This window comes from Lactuca virosa, chromosome 7 (genome assembly GCF_052849685.1).
Source record: "Lactuca virosa cultivar CGN04683 chromosome 7, Lactuca_virosa_CGN04683_v6, whole genome shotgun sequence".
NCBI lineage: Eukaryota > Viridiplantae > Streptophyta > Magnoliopsida > Asterales > Asteraceae > Lactuca > Lactuca virosa.
The window spans coordinates 236,886,942-236,893,524 of record NC_136432.1 but is presented as its reverse complement, the minus strand read 5'-3'; the positions used below and the strand labels follow the sequence as shown (position 1 = coordinate 236,893,524).

The 6,583-nt window shown below is 29.8% G+C and overlaps 1 long non-coding RNA gene across 1 annotated transcript; it reads left to right on the top strand.

Moving 5' to 3' along the window:
• The first annotated feature begins 793 nt into the window (after positions 1–793).
• Positions 794–1,704, top strand: LOC145123886 (uncharacterized). The gene is made up of 3 exons (XR_013715397.1): positions 794–1,026; positions 1,480–1,536; positions 1,613–1,704. It is a non-coding gene; the product is annotated as an uncharacterized LOC145123886 (long non-coding RNA).
• The last annotated feature ends 4,879 nt before the right edge of the window (positions 1,705–6,583 follow it).

Sequence of the window (6,583 nt, the reverse complement as noted above, 5' to 3'; positions counted from 1 at the left end):
TGATAGTAGGATAAATCTAACTGCAATCAATCGTGTATGTTGCATACCTTTAGCGGCGACGGTGTTAGCAGTGACACCTTGTCGCCGCTAAAACCCCTAAAAAAACCCGCAAACATTCCCTCTATAGACTTTGATTGGTGTCACAAGTGCCAAATAAATGTCAAAGTTAAAGTCGTATGTCACCAATGAAGGTCTGCCCCTTTACATCCGTTTCCACACACTTGACGATTCTTGGTGCTTGATCATCGTTAATCCAAAAAAAAAAAAAAAAATCAACGATCGATTCATTATTCACCAATAACACATATATAGTGGCTTGATCATTTGTTAATCTTTTTGTAACTCCCCAAATTTCAACCATTCTTTTAAGTATATATATATATATATATATATATATATATATATATATATATATATATATATATATATATATATATATATATATATATATATATATATATATAGGAGTAGGATCAAATGAAAACATCTAAAAGGTTGAGAACGCGAGAACAGATCTAGAGCATATAAATATTGAAATCTAAGGCTAATATCAAATGGACCATTTACGTAAATTCTGAAATTGCTGGTATTAAAGTGTAACTTTTAAAAAGGTGATAAGGGTATGATGGTAGTTACATCTTTAGCCCGTTCCTATAATTTCTCACTCGCTCCCGTATTTCCTTTCTAATTCTCCATATCGTTGTTCATCTTTGTTTCTATATATCTAGGGTTTTATCAATAAACCGTAAACCACCTCTTGCACACCACGATATCTTCTTCTCTCAAACTCTCAAACTCCCTCCTTCCATCGCACCATCAATTTTCACAGTCTCGCAGCCATAATCTGACCATCACAACTCGCCAACGCATGGAGTTTATGTATAGCCGGCGTTTCTAGGTCGGGCATCGTGTCTCCGAACAACCACCACCACCCAAGACGCCATCATTCACGTCCGTCGAAACCATGGTCCACATTTTCCGCCTCCAGATCAATCTTCAAAAGATTGATCGGCATCCCCTTTTCAGGTGATTTTGTCGACTTTCTATCACCATCGTTGTTCCTCTTAATCATCATTATTTTTCTGAAATTAGGGTTTTCATAAAGCAAGGGCTACTTGGTATGAAAGGAAATTAATCACGTATTGAGAGGGAATCGGAACTCTATAATTCCGATTTTACCCTCTTCATATACTTGCAAGCATTATCAAAATCACAATTGATTTCTATCAAACAGGGCTTTAATCGAGTTCTAGTACCAATTAATCTCTATAATAACATCCTTTTATTCTAGTCGATTTCCATAACGCAAGGGCATCAGTAGAGTTTCCATAAAGCTAGTACCAATTGATATCTATGAAATAATTTTTGTTCCTAGTGGATGGCATCATCAAGGTTATAATCTGGTATGATACAAATGCACATATATTTGTGGTATGTGATAGATTTTTTATATATTTGTGCTTAATATATTTGTTACAGGAAGATACAATATCAATAAACCACAATTGGTTCAATGCATATAACCTTTCTTGGGTGGTAAGTAACAATCAAATAAACCAAAAACAATTTATGAACATTTGTTTTTATCATTCACTTATTATTGTACTTTTAGTGGGATCATCTTTTGAGAGGTTACATAGAAGCTACAGAGTATATTGAAGATATCAACGACATGTGTGATGATTTTGAAGGACTTTGTCAACAAAATATTGCAGCTAATACAGGTAGGAAGTTATTTTAGTGATTAGCCAATAAAAAAATCATGCATTCTTATATAAGTTAAGTTACAAAGTTTTTTTTTCATGCAGGCATGAATTTCTATGATCTTTTCAAATTTTTGGTGCGTTTTTCCTTTGCAAACATTGTTCAGCTTTGTCTTCTTGCTAAAATTAGTGATGATGTCAAATTGTGTCCCTCTGTAAAAGCTAAACATTTAATCGTTAACCTTGAATCTGCAAAAGATATTGCCATAAAAGATATTGCCATAAAGATGAACTTCACATGCTTGGCAAAAAAATCATATGACATTGGATTTCAGAAGTATTTTGAAGGACCCCATGCCTCATAGGATCTGCAGCTATGGTATTCATTTATGGTTAAAGTGGTATTCATTATGATTAGAAGTGTATTTATTTGTGATTAATGATATATATTCATTTATGAATTTAATTATAATTATAGGATTTCATATGCATTTTATATTTTGTTTATGTCTCTTCATATATAATTTGATGGCATATGTGTTTTTCTAAATCTTTTTAATTTAGTTGATTGTTAATTGTATTTATTTCTTTATTTGACAGTATATAAAGGAAATCGAGATGCTTCTACAAACGGAATGTTGGAGTGCTAATATACAACCAAACAATACAAAGTGGAAAAGATCTCGTCTTATTCATTTATGATTATATAATAGTAATTAATTATTTTTATTATAATTTTTGTTTTTGTTGTATTCAAATGTGATTATAGAAAAATAGGTATGTATTACATTGTAACTTTTTGTGTTATTATTTATGAATAGACGTATAATCCAAATATATATATCCAATATGTTTTGATTTATTTATGATTATAGTTGTATTGTAATTTTTCTTTATAAAGTGTATTATATTCATTTATTATTATAACTTAATTCATCTATTCATTGACGATTACAACGGCTTCGTACATGACTACAAATATGTTTTTATTTTTGTATGATTACACATATTCGGTTGAAATGATTAATTCATCAATCTTTTTGATATACCGGTAAAAAATAAAAAATAAAAAACATTTTTTAATCATGGTAAAAAAGTTTTTTTTTAATAATCTTATTGATTAAAAATAGATTAAATTCATTTCTAGTATTTAGGTAAAAAAATCAATTCATTAGATAGCATCCCATGATTGTAGGAATTAACTAATTATCCATATTTAATTACATTGTAAAATTCCTTTTACGCCCTTATGGAATCATTGGTCTACAATTGTTCTCGCGTTCTCAACCTTTTAGGTGTTCTCATTTGATCATCTCCCTATATATATATATATATATATATATATATATATATATATATATATATATATATATATATATATATATATATATATATATATATATATATATATATATATATATAGGTTCAGGTTCATTTGAGACCATTCTAATTTTGTGAGACCGTGAGACCAAATCTAAAAATAATTTTAAAATGCAAAATAAATGGAAAAATCCAAAAATTCTTTTTTTAAATATTCTTTTCGAAACTTGAATTAACTAAAAAAAATAAAAATAAATAAAATAATAAAAAAAAATCCCGTTTTTTTTGAAAAATACGTGAAATATTCTAATAGAATATTACACTGACATATTCTAAAAAATAATTTTAAAATGCAAAATAAATGGAAAAATCTAAAAATTCTTTTTTTAAATATTATTTTCGGAACTTGAATTAACTAAAAATAAATAAATAAAATAAAAAAAAATCTCATTTTTTTTGAAAAATACGTGAAATATTCTAATAGAATATTACACTGTACATATTCAAAAAAATAATATTAGAATGCAAAATAAATGGAAAAATCCAAAAATTCTTTTTTTAAATATTATTTTCGGAACTTCAATTAACTAAAAAAAAATAAAAAAAAATAAAAAAAATAAAAAAATGCGTCTCACAGTCTCACAAAATTAGGCCGTCTCACATGAACCTAACCTTATATATATATATATATATATATATATATATATATATATATATATATATATATATATATATATATATATATATATATATCACTGTTGTAAAAATCCCGACTAGGTCTCGATTAATCTCTGATATATCCCTAGGCGCTACTCGACCGATTAGAGGGCGCCTAACGATTAATCTCTGCATACATAATGAGTGAAACATTATAAAACGATCAAATTTTAACATTTTGAAAAAGTTTTATTTCAATGGAAACTACTTGAGACATGATTAGTGTTGTATTAATCATATTAACCTATTTTGTTATCATATTAGTGGTATTTACGAAGTTTGATATGATATTAGTCATATTAAATTTTTTAAAATTTAAAAAATTAGCAATTAATGGTCCCCGATTAATCCCCCGAATAATCTCCGCTTAGCCGATTAATCTCTTGACCCCAGTCCACCGACTAGCTAACGTCGAGCGTTTTTTTACAACCTTGATATATATATATATATATATATATATATATATATATATATATATATATATATATATATATATATATATATATATATATATATATATATATTAATGTGTTTTTTACATTTATTGTGTGTTATAATGAACCAATAGGAATTTAGTAAAAATTAAATAATTATTTAATTAAATAAAGATAGATATTAAATGATTTCCATAATTGTATGTGTATTAAATAATATCAATAATTATAATTCTTTTTTTTGTAAACTAATTAAATTTATCATTAATATCAACAATAACATTCTTTCAGAATGAATTCGTATTTAGGTTTCCATGTATGGATTCGTGTTTTGTTTCAGGACATACTCACTTAAAATATAATAAAGTTGCATTAAATATGCAGAACGAGAGTGTATTCTACTAGAATACACTATTATTCTGCTAGAATACAATCTCATTCTTCTTAATACGAATTCATTCTGAAAGAATATTATTGTTGACACTAAAGACGAATTTAATTAGTTTCCATAAAAAAATTATAATTATAGATATCATTTAATATACATATAATTATGGAAATAATTTAATATCTACATTTATTTGATTAAATAATAATTTAATTTTTACTAAATTATTATTGATAAATTCTAGCACACAATAGATGTGAGAAACATTTGAACCTACCTCTCTCTCTCTCTCTCTCTCTTTATATATATATATATATATATATATATATATATATATATATATATATATATATATATATATATATATATATATATAACAACCATTTTAATAAAAATGTAACGTCCCGAAAATCATAGGGTAAAATTTCATTTTTAATATGTATTCAAACATTCATTTATCTTTATTCAAACATTTAAAGGTATTCAAAAGTAAAACAATTATCAGAGTAAAATCCCAAAATCACGAATTGTGGAAAAACACGGGTGTATACGCTGCGATCAGGTCGGACCCTTCCTTTTCGAACCTGAAGTACCTGAAGTACCTGAAACCATAAACCACAAACTGTAAGCACAAAGCTTAGTGAGTTCCCCAAAATACCACATACCATACATATCATATAACGGGCCCTGCCCAAATGAGATACGAGCCTCGCCCACACTCGCATAACGGGCCCCGTCCAATAAACATACATATACAAGCACATACAAGTATCACACAGACAACAAGTATAATAACATAACCAAACGAGGTTCGCCCTTGGTGCCTTAGACCCGCTAAACCCACTGAGGAAACCCACCTCAACAGCTAATCCCATGAAAATATCTCTGACTGCAGATCTGCTAGAATCCTCGCGTTATGAAAAAAATAACACCCGATTAACAATTGGGTTCATAACCAAATCCAATAATCCATAAATGGGGTAAAAGGCCATTTTACCCTCCACCTAGTTTGGTCCAAGATTAAGGCCTAAACTCCCTATTAAAAGGCCCACAAACCAAAAGTCATCCAAAGCCCACTTATTGTAACATCCCAATTTTCTAGACCAAAAATTTTGTTTTTAATTAAGTAACTTATAAAACAGTTTACTGAAAAACATCATTGATTCATATCATTTCATAAAACCATAGTCACGTGTCTCAAAAACCGTATCATAAAATAGTAATAATGTCAGAGTACAATCCCAAGGATCTCATAATACGGAAATCCTGTGTATGTGTGTGATACGCTGCTACCGTGCCGGCTCCTTCCCATTCGAAGAAGAGGTACCTGAAAACAAAACTGAAAACTGTAAGCACAAATCTTAGTGAGTTCCCCCATCATACCACATACCATACATAACACATGTTGTCTAACATATTTGGGTACTAACTACCCCTTCAGTCTCTTTCAACCGGTAACTTGCCTAGCATATCAGGGTGCTGGCCTACCCCTTCGGTCATGTCGACCGGTACCTAGCCTAGCATATCAGGGTGCTGGCCTACCCCTTCGGTCTTGTCGACCGGTACCGGGGACTATTTCACCCCCTACTTCTACCACATATCATACTAGAGCATAACATATAAATCATATACTGCCTAGCTTATTCGGGTGCTGGCATACCCCTTCGGCCCTATCGATCGGTACTAGGGTCTATCCTACCCTTTCTACCATTATCACATATCATCGTAGCATACCAATACATAAACATAACATACCAGATAATTATCATAAAGACAATCATCTAACAAACATCTCCTACTAGTGGGCCGACATTATGGCCTTAGACCCAATTCTACTGGAAGGTAACTCACCTCAATGTCGTGCAGTAACTGAACTGTCCTCGGCGCTGGAATCGACTCCTCTCAAACTCCTACACATAACAACCTTCCTTAATTACCTTTCAAGGGTCAACTCAGGTCAAAGTCAAAGTCAAGGTTAACATCCTGGTCAAAGTCAACTTTTAGTCAAAGTCAACTTTTGG